We start from the raw sequence: 19,639 nt of genomic DNA, 5'->3' as shown, positions 1-19,639 counted from the left end.
CTGCAGTGTTGCCAGATTGGGCGGGTGCCTGCCCAATTGGGCTACTTGGGATGAGCGGCTGCGGGTAAAAACGGCGAAAAATTGGCCATTTGGCGTTTTTTCCAGCCGTTTTGGGCCTATAAAAGTCAATGTAATTTGTTGAATTTGGGCGGATTTTGGCGTTTTTTGAAAACTTTCTGGCGGGATTTCATCAGACACATCTGGCAACACTGGCTGGCTGTGTTGTGTGCCAGTGACGTCCAATGAGGATAGCTTGGGTAGCAGCAGTGCTGCCCACTTTAGCAGAATGGCATAAAAAATACAACAGAAAAAGATGGTTGACAGCTCACCTTTAAAGTCATGAAAGAAGAAAAGAAAATGTTAGCTCTAGAAATGAACCGGGATTGCATTAACCTGGTTCTCACGGTGGTTGTTACCAACCCCGTGCAAGCTCACGAAGTTTAACGAAGATGCACGAAGCGGTCTGCGTGAGAGCCAGGCTAGGATTGTATGCCCATGGGAACCAAGGTTCCAGTCTGATCACCTGAAGCCTTTCCCAACCTTACCTTCACTACCTATGACAGGAAACCTGTCACCCATCAGATTGTCCTATGGATGCCTAAAAATCCTAAATTCACATTTTGAAACCTCTTAAAAAGTGAATTTACATCTCATTTAGGATGAAACTGATCAAAAAATCAAAAGTTAGTGACAAGCAAATTGTATATAGGTCATATGGTCATCTGTGGACAGGAAGTCCATCCTCCTCTACACCCCCACTGCCAGGTCATCCAGGGGACTATGGCAAGACCCTGGCCAAGTAGTACTCCAGGGTAAGTTAACCTTGAGGTAGAACTAGTGGTAAATGATCTAATCTAAGAGAAGAGAAGGTGGTCCTTATTTTCTTTTTAAAAAAAAATATTTTTAGGACTTTTATGCCTTTATTTGACAGGACAGTTGAAGATGGTGACAGGAAGCGAATGGGACAGAGAGACAGGGGAGGATCGGGAAATGAATCGAACCGGGGTCCCCGTGGGTGGGCATGCAAGCCCAATGTGGGGGGCTTAGCGCGCTGCGCCACAGCGCCCCTGTCCTTATTTTCTTAAAGTGACACATGTGTGCCATCTATTAGCAGATGTACTAAGCTTCAAGCAGGATAACTCATCCAGATGTATCATTTAACCATGTTCTTGGAATACTCCCCAGCAGGTTAGTCATTGGAGTTGGATTAATCAATGCACAACACATATCCTTTTGCACACTAACAGGGACTGATCGACACCACACACAAATTCTCTCTCAAACACACACACGCACACCAACACTCACAAATCCATACATTACACAAATGCACACACGTTACAGAAACACAGACACAATTTCATTGATCACCGGAGAGTATTCAGCACACATTGGTGTACACATGCACACAGCAACAATAGCCCAACACCCAATTGGCTGGCAAAACAACAGACATACAGAGACACACAGGTACTGATGCGTGAATGAAAAGTGCACCTTGGGGAAGCTTAGTTGGCACAAATACCACGGAAAACCAGAAACTCGTCTGTCTGGCTGCAGGCACAGGACGTGCAATTAGTCGTCATCCATTACTGTCATACGCTGACAGCTTTTGCTGGGCCCAGGACAAAGTCGTCTGACAGGGCCCCTCAGCCCAATACATACAATGCATTGAGGACCCAATTCTGGGCCCCTTATCGCTCTGGGACCAGGAAAACTGTCCCCTTTGTCCCCCCCTGTCGGCACCCCTGCATACGCCACCACTCCATCGAAGCATACTCTTTCAAAGAAGTGAGGGGGGGCGGGGGAAAAAAAAGAGTGCAAGTCAGTCACAGATGAAGTAGATTAAAAGAAAATGGGAGGGCGGAAAGGGAAAAGGAGGGAGAGAAAGAAAGGGAGGGCGGAAAGGGAAAAGGAGGGAGAGAAAGAAAGGGAGCGCAGAGAGGAAGAGGGAGGTAGAAGAGGGAAGGAGGGAGTAGTGTAGTGTAAGGAAGCAGAGAAGACAGACAGCCCGTGGTGAAAACAAATTGGCAAAGGTCCCACATTATCTGACAAACGCCTAAACCTGGGGCTCTCAAACTTTACAGCTAACCCCCCCCCCATATAGGAGAAGATTACAGCCAACGCCGGCCTGACATTGGTTGTGCCACACTATTTTTCAGCAGCCAATCTTTGGTAAAGCATCAGTGCTCCCAATCTCTCAGGCAAGATATTGTGCTCCTGAAGTCTTCATAACTTCAATCAATAACCATTTATTTATTCACCAATTATTTAAGTCCATACAATGGTGGTCAAAATTTGCTCCTCAAATTGCAGGAAATTGCGTTTGAGAGCATTAGAAGTGTAAAAATTTTGCGGGGGAGAATACCCCAAGATCGCCCTAAAACACTTGTGCCTGCAGGTCGAGGCGTCGCGGGGCACCACGCACAATGACAGGTTAAAAAAAGTTAGACACCCTAAAAAAAAATCCTGCCTAAAAGCCTGTCATTGACCCATTTCTCATTGCAGCTTAGGTGTACAAATGAGGGTTATTATTCACAATCCCCATCTCACTACTGATGAATAGCTCCTTGATCCCTCTCTGGGTTAGACCGCTTTGACTTTTTCCAATTTGGAAATAGAAGTTACAAATCCCCACCAACAATATTTCATAAGTTCTCTGGGTCTAATTTTTGCCCCTCTTCCAAACGCCCGGGCGTTCCCACCCCCTCAAAAACTGGATTCATCACTGGAAGCAGAAGTCACAATCCCAATTTCAAGTGCTGACCAATAAAAATGGTTAAATGGGATGGGATTTAGAATCAGACGTCAGGTGGTTCAAGCTAATGCCACTCTCGTGTAAATGAAATGGAAATGAATTCACGAGCAATGAATATGGTTTTTAGACAATCCAGTACAGACAAAAAATGTAATCCATACAATAGCGGCATCTGCTGTTGTTGTACCACCCTGACATCTGCTAATAGAAAACAACAACTTAAACAACGCTGGCCCTTCTTCTAATCAACAGCAGCAAACCCTCACAAACACAGGAGTTCAGGTAAATTGGGCCACTTTTTTGCATATGAGTTAATAGAAAAAAGTGGTCCAATTTACATGAATTCACCCATAAACCAAAACCCAACAGACCACTCTAATCAGCAGAATCTGCCAGGCCTTGGGTGAAGCATCGATCTCAGTCATGAGATTTCACTCTTCACGACTTAATTTCACTGGTTTATAATAAGGATTTATTCATTCACCACTTTGTTTCTATGTTATTTATCATAACAGATTATTTAAGTGTAGTATTATTCGCAATCCCCATTGGACCACTGACAAATACAATTCATTGGTTCTTCCCTGGTTCAGTATGCCCGTCTTCTCCAAATATCCAAGTCTTTCATCACGGGTTTATCCAATCTGGGCAACGTCACTGGAAACAGAAGTTACAATCCTGGGTTCAAAACCTGAAGCTAATAAAGTCTGCTTATTCTTGAATCTTCTCTAAGTTTGACATTTTGGGCCCAAAGTTGCACCCTTTCCAAATTTCCGACAAGACGTTTTTTTTCACCAAGGATCCTCTCTTACATCACTGGAAATTACTAACGGAGAGGGAGCCACAGTCTGGGCAGAGGACAGAGGATGGACAAACTGGGCAGTTGCCCCAGGCCCAGGGTAAAGATGGGTTTTGGGAATTAGGTACCAATCACATTGTATGTATTGAGTGTGTGTGTGTGTGTGTGTGTGTGTGTGTGTGTGTGTGTGTGTGTGTGTGTGTGTGTGTGTGTGTGTGTGTGTGTGTGTGTGTGTGTGTGTGTGACACTGGGCCTTTTTCTCCTTACGGACTGGCACCATTTGCGTAACCACTGGCAATTACATGTGGCCTCTGCTTGCAGAAGTCAAAAGCAAAGTCCCTCTGGGAGGTTGGAGATTGAAGGCCATCTTTGTCTAACTGCATCAGTTCAGGCCACAGCAGAAAGGGGGGAGAGAGAGAGAGAGGGGGAGAGACAGAGTTTTATTTTTGCTCTTCACATCCTTCACAAAAAGCGCATCTCTTGCATGCCATCCAATAAGCAGCATGATTGACTTTGGACCAATTTAGCGATGACGGGACCCCGCTGTTATGCTCTCCATGCTCTGCCTTATTTTTATGCCCCGGCCGTTAAAGCATAAAAAAAAGTCATTGGGTGGAAGGGGGAGCTCCATAAAGACAGCACCAAACTGAGAGAGAGAGAGAGAGAGAGAGAGAGAGAGAGAGAGAGAGAGAGAGAGAGAAAAGAATGCCATATTTTCAGGCAGAGCAAGAGGCCAAGTCCCTACTTCAGTGGCATGCCATAGAGATAGACACCCGCTACCATAGAGTTCCACTGGCGGAATCCCATGAGGCCATCAAGCAGTGCATTGTGGGATTGGGAGAGAACAGTGTGAAGAATAACAAACACAGATGGGGAAGAGGAAATCGGTGTGGGGGGACAGGGGAGGAGTTGGCTGTGAAGTCAAAGGTTATTAAAGTTTATTTGTGATGGCCCAGCCTTGGGCACTGGAGTGCTACGCCGGTGACCCAGGTTCGATTCTGGTCCGGGCCAATTCCCAATTATTCCCCGTCTCTCTCTCTCCCCCAACCTGTTTTTTTTTTTTTTTTGTTTTTTAAGTATTTTTTGGGGCTTTTCAGTCTTTATTGGTTTTTGTGAGACAGTACAGTGGAGGAGAGACAGGAAATGAGCTGGGAGAGAGAGATGGGGAAGAACCGGCAATGGACCTGCACCGGGAATCGAACCCGGGTCGGCTGAGTGGCAAATGCGTGCCCTACCATATCAACCACGGTAGGGCCACCCCAACCTGTTTCCGGTCTCTCTCCCGCTATCCTATCAGAAAAAAATAATTTAAAAACAGACCAAAATAACTTTTTTTAAAAATGATTTGTGATAAGGGGCTGTTGGTCCTGAAGTACTCCAGTAAAGAGAGCAACTACAGCCACCAAATAGTCAAACAGACAGGGCTGGACAAAGGGGTCCGTTGTCCCGGGCCCAGGGAGAAGGGGCCCCAGAACAGTGTCCTCATCACATTGAATATATTGGGCGGGGGGCTTTCAGATGACTTTGCCCCGGGCCCAGTCAAAGTTATCAGCCACTCTGACACCAAAATCCCCTAAATAAACGTCAATCTAGATCGCAGACCCTGATGAACCTAAAGATAACCACCCCTGCCACTCCCAGGGGCACAGACACACAGACAGACACAGAGACTAGCCCATGTTGGAATCATTTTACCCTTCACTGGGAACTTGAAATGACAGTAATTGGGCTAATTAAAGCCCTGACCTGGAATTCATCTACTTATGCGCAGAGCCCGGCGCCCCCCGAGGCATCGTCGTCCTGTCCAAACAGACAAACAATATTAGGCACTGACACCCCACACACACACACACATACAAACACACACAAACACACACAAACGCACACACACACACACATACAAACACACACAAATACAATTCCCTCCAACTCCACCCCTGTCTCAGTTTCTCTGCTCCTCATGATGGGTTATCAGTTTGTCGATTATGTTGGATAATGCTGCAAGCAAGCAAGCACATTTCTTGATACTTTTCTTCATGTGTGAATTCAAACAGTAATTCCATGGATCAAGGGCAGACCCTGAGGCATCTCCATCCTGACCAAAGAGACAAACACTACAGTAATTAGGATTGACCCCCCACCCCACCTCCACCCCACCCCCACCCCACCCCTCCATCCAACCACCCCTCCCTTCTATTTCCCAGCTTCTGATAGGTCTCATATCTTTCTGTCCATCATTCTGAACAATGCTTTATGAAAGGAGAAGCATTCTGCAAGCAAGCACCTTGCTTGACACTTTTATACCGGTACTATCAGAAAGATGGCCTTGAGTTTGAAGCAAAAAAAGCTATTTTGTTCAAAGAAATTTAAAATTTGATTCCATTTGATTCATCTGGTCCATTTTTGCCAATCAGCCGGTCCTAAGGAGCACACAGATCAGACAAACAGATCAGCTCAATTAGAGAGAAATCAGCCGTCATGTTAACTGATCCGGCAGAAGGAATACATGGCAAGGGGGTTGGTCTTTCACTTCCTGGCTGGAGCCAAGAACCAACCTCAACCAATCCTCATGAAAGGACATCTTGCATGCCTCCGTCTACCCGTTTCGGTTGTCCGGCAACTTCCCGAATGTCTAATCATGACGGCGGCTGGATCCGAGATCAAACGGCCCGAGCTTAGAGGAAAAACTCATTCCGCCGCCTAAACTTGGCAATCTCGCTCGACCACAGCCGTCGGTCAAAGCTGCTCTGACCCCCTAACGTCTCCTTGGTAACAGCCTTTCCGGTATCTGTGCAACGCAGCACTTTCTGCCCTCTTTACAAGAATTTCATTAGACTGTCTCCAGAAGAGAGAGACAGAGAAATAGACAGAGGGCATGACACTAGACGAACAGAAAACAGAATGTGAGGGTAGGCCTACAACAGAAAGAGAGAGGGCTGTAATATACTGTACCTTTTAAACATTTAACACCAGGTGACCTGAAACTGACTTCCAAGAAGTGGAAAAGGAGAAAATTATAGAAAGAGACTCATTGAAGGTTTTGTGCTCTCCAAAAGGCTGTGTACTCTGCCTTTTAAACTTTTAAAACCAAAATGCCTAAAGCTGATTTTGCAGTAGTGGGAAAAGACAGAAAGAGACAGAAAGTCAGAGAGACAGAGTAGGCATGGAGATGGAGAGAAGAAAAAAAACGTACAGAACAAAAGAAAGAAAAAGGGCTGAGGGAACACAAAACATTTCCAACACAGAAACATGAATTTATATTGATGCTGGACTCTGGCATTCTCTCATATCACCGCCAAAATACACAGCACTTCCTGAACAAATGGACAAGAAAAAAAGTCACCTCACCTCTTTTCCAATTGGTAATTGGACCAGAAAAAAAAACATGAAACATGACAAAGCAGGCCCCATGCTCAGCCCTATGGTGTGGCCTAGATGAGCTAAGTACACAGTGTTAAGTGGAGTGTTAATTCACCACTTAGGGAGTACAGTGTTAAAATTTGACTGCAAGGCCCAGCTGTGGTTTAGTTGGCTGGGCACTGGACTGCTACGTGGGCAACCCGGGTTCGATTCCCGACCCGGGTAATTTCCCGATTCTCTCTTGTCTATCTCCCACTCATTTCATGTCCAACTCTTCACTGTCCTGTCTAAAAAAAAGAAGAAAAAAAAATTGACTGCTAGTGTTGAATTAGGCTAACACTGAATATTTTACCGTGCAGTAGCACCCCTAGAGGTTAGGGTTAGGGCCTTGTTACAACAGCCTCTTAGTAGCTCATATCGATGAAGCTGCCCAATCACACGAAAACACTGCCAGATATAAGAGATATAAGTCTATTATAATTCCATTTGAAGTGAATTATAAGTCGATTAAGTTTTCGACAGCCTATTAGTGCCGACAGCCTATTAGCCTATTACTATTAGTGGCACATCTCGACAAAGAGCAGTAGATTATCTCCGCAAAGAAGCCATTCTCGACAGATCAACGGCAGCAAGAGATGCAAGTTCTGGCCCAGCTCCACCCACACGACACGCGCATACCGTCATAGAGTTTTCTTTAAGTATATAGAGATATGCCAATGTAATAGGTTGCTATGGGCATCTAACATGACCAGGTTCCGGTCTGCCTAAAGGGGCGTGTCATAATACTCCAAGCATTGAATAGAACAGTCCTTAGGTCTGCCTAGGTCTGCCTAAAGGGGGATTTCTCCCCACTCCCCCTTGCAATAATAGAACTCGGAAACAATGGGCCAATGGAACCCCTCTCTCAGAGTTTTCATGACCTTCCTCCCACATGCAGCACAGCACCTTTGGCCGAGCCTACAACCCCCAGATTCATGTACCTCATGAATAAAATCATTCCCATAAGGATAGAGGAAATAAGGACTACTCACTTATCAAGACAACACGCAAGCAACTTAATTAAAGAACACATTGGTTAAAAAAAAGACTTGCGAGGTGGTGAAAGAAATGGGGCATACTTGTGGGAGTTTGAGAGAAACTTTTTGGAGCTGGAGAGGACATCCTGTCTGTAGGGGATGGTTGTTCTATCGAGATGCGCTGCTTTGGCGAAATGAGCCACCAGTGGGCTGTTAGCAACACCTCCCACAACCCTAACCACTAATCCAGGAACGGTGCAGTGCAACTTGTGCAGTGGGCTACAGGTGGGCTATATCGTCAGGACAAAAGGACAGGCATGTTAAGTCAATATGCGCCGCTTAATCGAAATCAGGTCGGGAGTTTGCAGCCATATCCCCTCTCCTAACCCTGATCAAGGAGCCATTTGTTTTTGTGTTTTTTCTTGGATTTTGGGGAACAGTTGAGCTGGTCATGAAGCAAGTTGGGAGAGAGAGATGGGGAAGGGTCGGCAAAGGACCTGGGCCGCAATCGAACCCGGGTCGCCGGTGTAGCAGTGCAGTACCCTACGACTTGAGCCACGGCAGAGTCTCGAGGATCCGTTAGCAGTCGGGATGGGGAAAATTGAAAAAACTCTTAACCGGCTACTGAGACTCATTAACCGGTGGTTAACCGGTAATCTTAAATTATACAACGTTCGCGTGCCTGATATGCACAGCACTGATTGATAAGATTGACAGCACTGATTTTTTTACATTTTATTTTTCACATAAGCCTTTTTTTTGCTGCGCAGACAGGACCTGCCATGTCCAGCCACTGTTGCCAGATGGAAAATGCTGAATTATCGTTCTAAAAATTATTATTATTATTATTACAACCGGTTAACCGGTGGCAGAAAATTTTAACCGGTTAAAGTTGATCCGGTCGGCTATCGGTTAAACGGTTACCGGTTAACATCCCTAGTTTGCAGCTCGATGGGCAGGCCAAAACCACAGGACACACTGGACGGCACGGGACTGAGGAGAAGACTTTGACACAAGAGGAAGGAATTAACCACAGATGGGGAGCAGAAAAGAAAACAGGGAGGGGAGGAGAAGAGGAGGAGGAGGAGGAGGAGACAGCCGGTGGGGAAAAAAAAGGAAAATACCCAGTATCCCTGACCATGTAATGAAAACAAACCTCAAACACCCATACGTGGATGTGTGCACGCATGCAGGCCTACACTAACTCACACCCACAGACCCACAAACACACACACACCCTCTCACATACAAACATACACTCAACTCTCTCTCTCTCTCTCTCTCTCTCTCACACACACACACACACACACACACACACACACACACACACACACACACACACAATACAAAAAAACACTTTCCAGTCAGTTCAAGCCATAATCAATTTGTAGTGCGGGGAGAGAGAGAGAGAGAGAGAGAGAGAGAGAGAGAGAGAGACTGACAGAGAGAGAGAGAGAGAGAGAGATGGCTGCGGGCCTGCAGCATGTGTTTTTGATACGTTTTTAACGGAGCGGAGTGAGGTAATGATGAAGTCATGCTTGTCCTTTTGGACAGGTTCAAATACGAAGGGCTTGATGCTCGCTAAACGGCTTCTTACAGTTACTCCTCCCCCTTTACAATCTACAACCCCCTCCCACACACATACACATAACCTAAGCTTGCACACAATGGCAGACAACTTCAAGCACGTGCTCTTTGCAGTTCGCACACATCAAGCACACGTGCTTTCACAAACACGCTTGCAGATAATGTATCTGCATTAAGACAAACTCATACACACAAAGACAAACACGTACACACACACATACACACACACCATACCCATGTGAGTGTACACAAATACACAGTCTCTCTCTCTCTCACACGCACGCACGCACGCACGCGTACACACGCACACGGACACACACACGCACACACACCAGAGAGCGTGTCATGGCAAGACCAAAAAAGCCTACCCGCAGAAGCTGAGTTCTGGGATCTTGATCCTTCCCCTCAGCAGCATTATCACCTTTGCTGGCTTGCATTTCGGTTAGCTTGTTTACGTCGCTTATGCATTTCACGCTTTTTTGTTTTGTTTTTACATCTGATGTCCCGAAGTGACCCCGGAGTTATTGTCAAGGTCATGTGGAGGTCATGTAGTGAGGGCGGTTCAGCTGTCGAAAGCTCGTCAACGGGAAAACCCACAACATACAGTACAGACAAGTTGATTTATGTCATTGTGCACACAAAAGGACAGTCATGGGTGTCAAAGTTCAGCACAAAACACAACACATCATTGAAACGTTATCCCTGTTAAAGAGTACCGTTAAAGAGTACAACATCTAGGACCAAAAACTATATGACTTTTGTGTGCATGAAAACTCTCATGCAGGTGGTGTTGATAAGTGCTGAGATGCAAGGCAACAGGACTTCTTTAGTCTCCAAAAAGGCGTCAAGTTGAAATACGACTTCACGCTTAGGACGTTGTGTGTCTCTGACAAGAGCTATTGAGAGTTGATATACCATCTGTGCAGCTTTTGATCATGTCATTGCAATACATGACTTTGATCTCCAATGTATTATGATGTATAAAAGAGCTGCACCCTATTTTTTTAAAGATGAAAATGACTTTTTTCTACTAAAACTTTTTAACTCTGGTTGTGCTTTCAAGCGGTGGAGGGGGGGTTGTTGTTAACCTTGTGGTGACCTGCAGCACACACACAAAGTCAAAAGGTTGAGAACCCCTCAGGGGCTTGTTATGAGGGCAACAAACTGCTGTATTGGGGCCCATCTTTAACATTGACTAGTGTTTCCTTCCTCCTCGAGCACTTTCCTGCCTGACTAGATCTTGATGAATACAGTGATCAATGTTTTTTTTTTAATGCACAGACATCTGCCATTCCTCCACAAAACTTGTGGTGACCTGTAGCACACACACAAACTTGAACATTTGAAAACCCCTCAGAGACTTCTCATGAGTGCAACAAACTGCTATAGTGAGGTCCATCTAGGGCTGGGCGATTTGGAAAAAAAACAATATCACGATATGGATTACTTTATATCACGATAACGATATAGATTACGATTATTGCATATTACACACGGTATATTCAGTTATTCTCTTTATTTTTTCATGTCGCAAAACAACCTTTCTTTAAAATTAACCTTTCTTATTTTTACAGTTACATTAACTTATAGTGTGAATTGTGACAACATGAAATGTAATTAAATGATATTCAGTTGTATAAAATTGATAAAATTACTATCACGATATAAACGATATAGGAGAAAGGTCACGATATACACTTTTATATCACGATAACGATATATATCGTCATATTGCCCAGCCCTAATAGTGAGGCCCATCGTGAACATCTCTTCTTCTTTCTAATCCTCCTCCTCCATTACTTTCTTGCCTCACTACATCTTCACAAACACAGTTGGGTTTTTTTTTTTTTTAATGCACAAAAGTTTTCTCCACAAAAATGTCTGCACAAAACCTGTGGTGACCTCAAGCACACACACAAAGTTGAATAGTTGACAACCCCTCTGGGACTTGCTGTGTGTGTAACAAACTGCTGCTTTGGGTCCCATCTTGAAAGTGGTCTACAGTACTAACTCCTCTTCATTCTCCAACCCCTTCTCGCTGCTCTGTGATGAATACAGTAGTCCTTGTACGAAAGTCTGCCATTTCTCCACAAAACCCTGACAGGTGTTGAAATGAATATTGTTCCACACGGCGAGGTGAACCAAGTGGTCGGTCACGCATCGATTTGGGGTTAGACCACTGTGACAGATTGACGACTTGTTCTCGTGCTCTTTTAACCTGGAGAACTGTTTTTGTATGCTAAAAGCTGATGTGCAAAAAGCTAAATCACCCCTTTCTATTTCTCTATTAAAACATCAGCAAAACCGCATACCAAAGAGTTTTTCCCCTCTCATTCACAGTAGGTTCTTCCTCATCATCAAACTTTACTAAATCTCCAGAGGACGTTGGCATTAACTTACTTGATTTGATCAATGTAAAACATTAGCATTCTGTAGCACTATGCAACTTTTTATGAAGATGATATTATCCCTCTGAATAGAATATTTCAGGGTTTCATAATACCACAGAAAGTAAATCATTCTAAATTAAAAACTGTGCAAGCTGGCCAAAGAACTGTACAGTGTCTGGCTAATAGAACTGTAAAATAAGCACAAAAACACAACTATCTAGAAAGTGCCGCTGTAGACCAGCGTAAAAGCGGACAATTCAACCGTATTATTATACACAACAGTCAGATCAAATCATTGACATTGTGCAGAGACCGGCCCTCTGGCAGTGAGAAATTGTCCTGGCCTAGACTAGACAGACTGGAACCTGCACAAAGACTTAAACAATGAACACCACAATAGATGCATCAGCACAGCACTGTAGACCAGAGCACAGCCCATGATGATGTCATGATGTAACCAGTAGTACTGTGGAACAGCAATAGAATAGGCCTGCAAAACAAACATCACAACTACCTGAAGTGAACTAACTTCAATATTACTTACAAAGCAGATAAAGGGACAAAGATACAATTTTGAAGAATTTAAAAGAATAGATGCATCAACACTACAGTCCAGAGTGCAACTGATGATGACGATGGTCTAACCCATTTACTGTGGAAAAGCAAAGGCCTGCTACCATTAGGCATTACCAGCCAGAACCAATAGGATGAAGAACAGCTTCTTCCCCAAAGCTGTTACAACAATGAACTCACACTTACTGGACAATGTTCATCTATAAAGGACTGTGCACTTTGTAGGGAAGCTAAAATCTCAGTATACTTTGTATAATGACAATAAAGGCTTTCTATTCTATTCTATTCTATTCTATTCTATTCTATTCTATTCTAATAGGCCTGCCTACCTGACTAATCATAATGCTACCTGAATAAAGCGCTACCTGCATGGTAACTCAAATGCTTCATGAAAAGAATTGGCAACACAATAGATAGAGTACATCTGCACTGCAGGCCAGGGAGGTGCCTATGCAATGATGTAATCTGTGTACTGTGGAGAAGCAATAGGCCTGGGCCTGCAGTGCAATTGAGCCTGCTATGGTGGTGATGATGGCCAACATGCAGGCATCACCTGGGTTGTGTGCACAGTGACTGCCCACACTACCACACCTCAACTGCAACTGCACGCACACGCGCACGCACACACGCACACACGCACAGCATGCAACCACTCCAATATTAGTAGGTTTCATCCTTTACCTTTATATTGCTTCATTGTAGGGTGATTGGCGTTTTGTTTTACTAGCAGACAAAGTTTAGGAACCCCTGGTGTAAATAATACAGCAGAGATGCAGCTGAAACTGTTGACTCCGTCAATCAGTCTGGCAAAAGCCATGAGGAATCCGTCTCCGTGGACGATGGGAGATGGTCTGATCTTACTCTATCATTTAAATTAATTGAAGTTCCAAACTCAAATTAAAACCCATATTGTGCTTTATTAGCATGCCTGTTACGTTATAGCGTCGCAAAAGCATACAAATAACAAAACGAAAGTGTGAATATAGTTACCTTAACCAATCAGTAACGGAGCTCACGGGTGAGTTCTACGTCACCACTCTCAACTATTTGCTGATTGGCGAAACACTGAGAGAACCGAGCTCGAGGCTTTTGCCAGACGATGTGTGGAGCCAAAATCTTTGGGTGGAGTACAGAGGATGGCGTCGCGAGGCTAGCTGAAACTCCCAGCATCACTAAAATTCAACCCTATAGCTAATAGGACCATTGGGTCAAGAGATGGACTTTAAACTTTCACTTTAACATCAAAGCGTGAACTTTTACACACCTTTGTCAAGTGCTTGGGTCTGGAGCATATTCAAGATTCAAGATTCAAGGTGTTTATTGTCATTGAAGCCAACGAAATTGTGGTTGGAGCAACAACACTGCATAGTTTCAAGTAGTAGTAGTAGTAGCCAAAAGTAGTAGTCAAAAGTGCTTGACCCCCCCCCCCCACATAAGTTGATAAGTAATACTACATTTATTGTAATAATAAAGTAATAGTATAAGTAATAATCAAATAATAAAGTTAATCAATATTGGACTTTAAGCTGCATTTTCTAAGCCTGCAACTTACAAATAAGCTTTGCTGCTGCTGTTTCCAACTGACACAATCTCTTCTGTGCATGAAGGGCTGCCTGCATGGCAGTGACACTCACCCCAGGTGCCATTGGCAACTGATACAACTCTTGAGTTTCCACCACAGAGACACTTGGAGGCTTCTTTGCTTTACTCTGCTTTGCTTTGCTTGCTTGGCAGTGACAAGTCACACCACAGCAGCAGCAGCACCGGTAGTGGAATTGCAATGAAACACAAAGATCAGCAGTACCTGAGCCAGAATGCCGCTGGGCAGAGCGGAGCTGAGCACAGTATGTGGTGTGGGGTGGCAACATGGCATCATGAAAAGCAAGTAAGATAACACTCAGATTTGAACCGTCTATCAAATTTGTGGATGCCGGCTTTGCACGTTAACTCATACTCCACAACGTCCTGTGACAGCAGGTTAGGTTTACAGATGGTTTTGGTCTGGGCACAGTTTCGCAAAACAAATTCGCCATTCCCCTTGCATTGCTTATTTAGCTGTTCTTGGCAAAAAAGTAAAGCAGCTGTGAACATTGCTTTCAGAAAGAAAGCCCACCTGGGGTACTCCCATTGTCATTGTGACACTGCAATCCACAGCATACAAGTCTTCACTGCACACTGACTGCACACAAGGAAATTGCATTTTACGCCTCACCCGTGCAAGGGGGCAGCCCCCCATGGCGCCCCAAGGCATAAATGCAATTTATCTGACAGATTAGGGTTAGGCATGGGGCCTGGAGGAGGCTGTAGGGAACAACATGCATGAGTTCATGTGTTGTTGTGTACCACTGACGTGTGCTGTCCCAGCCTTCCCCTGAGCATGGAGAGGATGAGGAGAGAAGGAGGAGAGGAAGAAAAAAAAAGAAGAGAATGACACAGTGACACAGTGAGTGCGTCTTAATATGTGACCTTGCCTCCTCCACTTGCCTCCTCCACTCGCTTCTCGTCATGATGACATCACTGACAACAGCATTATATTTCAATATCTTGCAAAAGCTCAATTGTAGAGTCTTTTTCTCATTTGCAATTGGGATGGTGAATGAAAAACAGTCCCTCAAAAGTTGTTGTGGCTAGGCTGACAGCTGGGAAACTTTATCGTTTTCTCCACGGAGGAGGGGCCAGGAGGCGGGACGAGGAGACAAGCGCAAGTGGAGGAGGCAAGGTCGCATATTAAGACGCACTCAGTGTAGCACCTCAGCCTTCACCAGAATAGCAAGAGGGAGAAGGTGTGGGGCAGCTGTGGCCTCATGGCTAGAGGGGTGGTCTTAGAGATCAGAGGGTTGCAGGTTCTAAATCCCACCATTACCTCCGCTTTGCCCCCATCTCTGGCTATAGTGTCGTTGAGCATGGCACCGATCCCCACATTGCTCCAGCCAGGGACTGTAAATAACTGTCGGCCCAAGTCGCTTCGATGGACAAGAGCGTCAGCTGAGTGTTATGTAAAAGAAGAAGAAAATGATGGTGATGATGATGATGATGAAGATGATGATGATGATGATGATGATGATGAAGTGATGTCCCTACCCTTTGCCGGAGGAGGAAAGTTGGAGGACTGGAAGGAGGGAGATGAGGAAAAGCAGGGGAGGAGGAAAAGGAGGTGGACAGGCAGTGGAGAGCAAAAGGCTGAAAAAGATGAGGAGCGGCGGGAACAGTCACTTGCCCTTATCGCGGCTTTATGCACTACTAGGATGCAAGCCAAGCTAGGCCAGGGCTGGACGATATGGAAGAAAAAACTATATCACGATATGGATTACTTTATATCACGATAACGATATATATCACTATATTTAATTACGTTCGTTTTCAGTTATTATCTTTATTTTCTCTATTTTGTCCTGTCGCAAAACCACATTTCTTTAAAATGAATCTTTTTACTCAAATGTTTACAGTTATATGAACTTAGAGCATGTATAGTGGCAACATGAAATGTGATTAAATTATATTCAATTGTATAAAATTGAAAAAAATAGTTTATCACGATATGAACGATAGAGAAGAAAGGGCACGATATACATTTTGCTATCACGATAACGATATATCGTCATATTGCCCAGCTCTAAGCCAGGCCAGGGGCAGGAACAGGCACAGGGCAATGGAGACAGGGCTGCTGACAGCTTTTGCTGGGCCCAGGACAAAGGTATTTGAAAGGGCCCCCTATCCAATACATATACAGTGTAATGGAAACCCAATTTTGGGCCCTCCTCTCTACCTGGGGCCCGGGACAAATGACCCCTGTGTACCCCCCTGTTGGCTCCCCTGAATGAAGACACATCATGGTCGGCCATCTCTAGGTCCTGACTAGGAGCTTCAGCTCGCGGCTTCACAGGGCTGTCTTTTATCTTTTATCAAAACAGGATAAGAGGTAGAGGAATGAAGGCAATAAATTATGTGGGGGGGGAGAGTGTCATTGAGAGAGAGAGAGAGAGAGAGAGAGAGAGAGAGAGAGAGAGAGAGAGAGAGAGAGAGAGAGAGAGAGAGAGAGAGGGAGGATTTTTTTTACCTCATACATTTGCATTCTTTTTCATTCTATAAGGTCCGCAGGCTTGTGACACAACCAATTTTTGCACATAGTAAAGCTATCGCAATCAATATATTGCAAGGCACGCACACACACAGACACACAGACACAGACACACACACACACACACACACACACACACACACACACACACACACACACACACACACGCACACACTTCAAGCTATTCAAGCTACATCTGGAGAACAGGCCCAGCCAGCCTTATAACCCGGCCTGTAACCTCCAAACCAATCCCTCTCCCAGGCGCACATGCAAAGGTCCTTCAGAGATGATTAGCTGAAGGGAGGGCAGGGCAGAGAAATAAGATACCCTCTTCAGAGAGTTAGAGAAATCGGAGCAGGGGGTTGGCCAGATTAATGTTAGTGGGAAAGATAGCAGTACAGATCGGGGAAATAGCTTTAGGATTACGCAATGTTGTCATGGGATGGAGAGGATGGCGGACCAATTGCTTGTGTGTGATGATATTAACAACACCACGCGGTGCAGCATCTCTGTTCAGTGGCCAAATCATAACATACCGGTACTCAGGGTTGCTGACAGCTTGGGCTGGGCCTAGGACAAAGTCCTCTGGAAGGCCCCCCACCATACATCCAATTTATGGACAAATTATGGGCCCCACATATCCCTGGGCCAGGGACAACTGACCACTTTGTCCCACCTTGTCGACTTCCCAAGACATACTGACAAAATATATATACTGAAGTTTCTAGATTCGAGTCTCTCCTTCTAACTAATACGTTGAAAGATTCCAAATCTAAATGTTAGCTTCAGGCGACATACCACCACGTTTTGAACAATCTGTCTGTCCCGCTGCAGACCCCCATTTAAACTTTTCTACTGCATGAAGGGAAAGCCTCACACAGACACACACACGCACGTTCAAAAGTACTCTACACTTCTATTAAAGCGATGGTTCGGAGTAGAATCACCCTAATGCCATTTGAACCGTGACACCCATCCACCTTTACACCCGAAGTGTTTTCTGCCGCAGCCTTACATCAACAGAGTTGCCGTGTTATTCGATGTTTATTCCGGTTAGCTTGACTCAAGCGCATATGGATACTGGGCACCATCTCCAAACTTTCCCCACAAAAATAACATGTCATGACACCAAACTTCTGCAGTAGCACAAATATGGTCTGTACTCACGAAACGAAGCATTTGGAAGTTTGGAAATAGTCCAGGAGTTTATTATTATCAACACAAGCCGAATAGCTTCTCTGCTGCTAAAGCTGCGCCAACGTTACTTCCGTCATCTAAGACAAGCATGTAAGAGTCCTCAACGAAGCTCATAATATGCACAATGAAAAGTGAATTCAGCATCAGTATTGATAACGAAAATCCTTGTCTAATTGATAGTAGGTAAGATTTGAAATATCTTTTAAGTATTGCCTTGAAAATATAAGCCTTAATCACAATTCAGTGAAAACTTTTTTAACACTCTCGTCTGGAAGTTTGTTGAAGACTTTTACGGGCTTGTCTCATATGACGGAAGTAACGTTGGCACAGCTTTAGCAGCAGAGAAGCTATTCAGCTTGTGTTGATAATACTAAACTCCTGGACTATTTCCAAACTTCCAAATGCTTCGTTTCGTGAGTACAGACCATATTTGTGCTACTGCAGAAGTTTGGTGTAATGACATGTTATTTTTGTGGGGAAAGTTTGGAGACGGTGCCCAGTATCCATATGCGCTTGAGTCAAGCTAACCGGAATAAACATCGAATAACACGGCAACTCTGTTGATGTAAGTCTGCGGCAGAAAACACTTCGGGTGTAAAGGTGGATGGGTGTCACGGTTCAAATGGCATTAGGGTGATTCTACTCCGAACCATCCCTTTAAGTTGAGTCTGCCAGCCAGGGTTCATCTGAAGCCTCGTTGCCATGATTACATGCAGTGTGAAGCCTGCCGCAATCAAACAAGCGGCAACTCTGTAGTATGTTACGTAACAATTTTAAAGACCGTCTGCCCGAAATGCCCAGTGTTCTTTCCGAAATCCCGCGACTGTCTGTGACCATTGCTACATGTAATTGAATACGCAAATCAACATCCACTGTCAGTTCTCTGCAAGATTCATGACTAACGCATAAAATGCACTGCAACTACACAGCTCATTTTATGCAACCAGATTCATCTCCAACATGCACATTTTCTGTAGAAAAACCACGCTTACCTCGCAAGCAATGCCTCCACGAGAACTTTGAGTGGGTTGCTTTCGCACAATCCTAACCCAGACAAGACGATGCGTGCATACAGACTCCAAGCGGTTTGAATTAACCTAGCATGAGCTGATGCATGCCTCCGCAGTGCATGGGTACCACACATCCACAAAGTGCTATACACTGCGATTGGCGTAAGGGTGAGCCAATTGCTTCACGTAGTCACTTCCTTGTTGTATACATATCGAATAGCGCAAATCGAGCATTATATGGCAGGAAGTGCCTCTGATACATGTGGCGGCGTGTGTGTTTCTACATACAGTAGGAAGGTGTACACACATGTGCAGTTATGAATGAGGCTTTTCTCTCACGTGTGTCCTTGCAGCATCTACGATTCAAAAAAGGCATTCATTCACAGGGCAGCGATGTAGATCATCTTGCATCAGCAAAAATGCGTCAATTATTATCGGTAATGTCCAGCACGTCGCCCCTGTCTGCATGGCATAATATAATACCTCGGTTTGGTAAAACAGGTACGTATTACCACCTACCACTGTTTCACACATGCAATCAATGTTTTAAAGAAAGACTGTTGCACAGCCTAGGGTGCAGCCGAAATGAAATGCATAGCCTACACACACGCACGCACACGCGCGCGCTTATTACACCTATATTACACCTATATTACACCTATTCTTATCGTCTCTCTCTCTCTCTCTCTCTCTCTCTCTCTCTCTCTCTCTCTCTCTCATAATGAGCAGGACAGGTGCGTCTGACATCGACTTTCTTTATTTGCACCATCAAGAGTTTGGATGTAACTTTTTTTCAATAACTTTTTTTCATCTCTAAGCATTGCAGTGGATGCAGGTAGGTAAGATAAGATTGATGGGACACATGTCTATG

The 19,639-nt window shown here is 44.6% G+C and overlaps 1 protein-coding gene across 1 annotated transcript in view; it reads right to left on the bottom strand.

The window, feature by feature from the left end:
* Nucleotides 1-18,889, bottom strand: part of add3a (adducin 3 (gamma) a) — a 271,834-nt gene extending 252,945 nt beyond the window's left edge. Inside the window, exon 1 of the mRNA XM_063198402.1 lies at nt 18,751-18,889. The gene's annotated coding sequence lies outside the window, so the exon portion shown is untranslated. The remainder of the gene's footprint in view (nt 1-18,750) is intronic.
* Nucleotides 18,890-19,639: the final 750 nt, after the last annotated feature.

Source organism: Engraulis encrasicolus, chromosome 1 (genome assembly GCF_034702125.1).
Source record: "Engraulis encrasicolus isolate BLACKSEA-1 chromosome 1, IST_EnEncr_1.0, whole genome shotgun sequence".
Taxonomy (NCBI): Eukaryota; Metazoa; Chordata; class Actinopteri; order Clupeiformes; family Engraulidae; genus Engraulis; species Engraulis encrasicolus.
The sequence above is the reverse complement of the archived record's forward strand: the minus strand, read 5'-3'. Positions and strand labels throughout refer to the sequence as shown.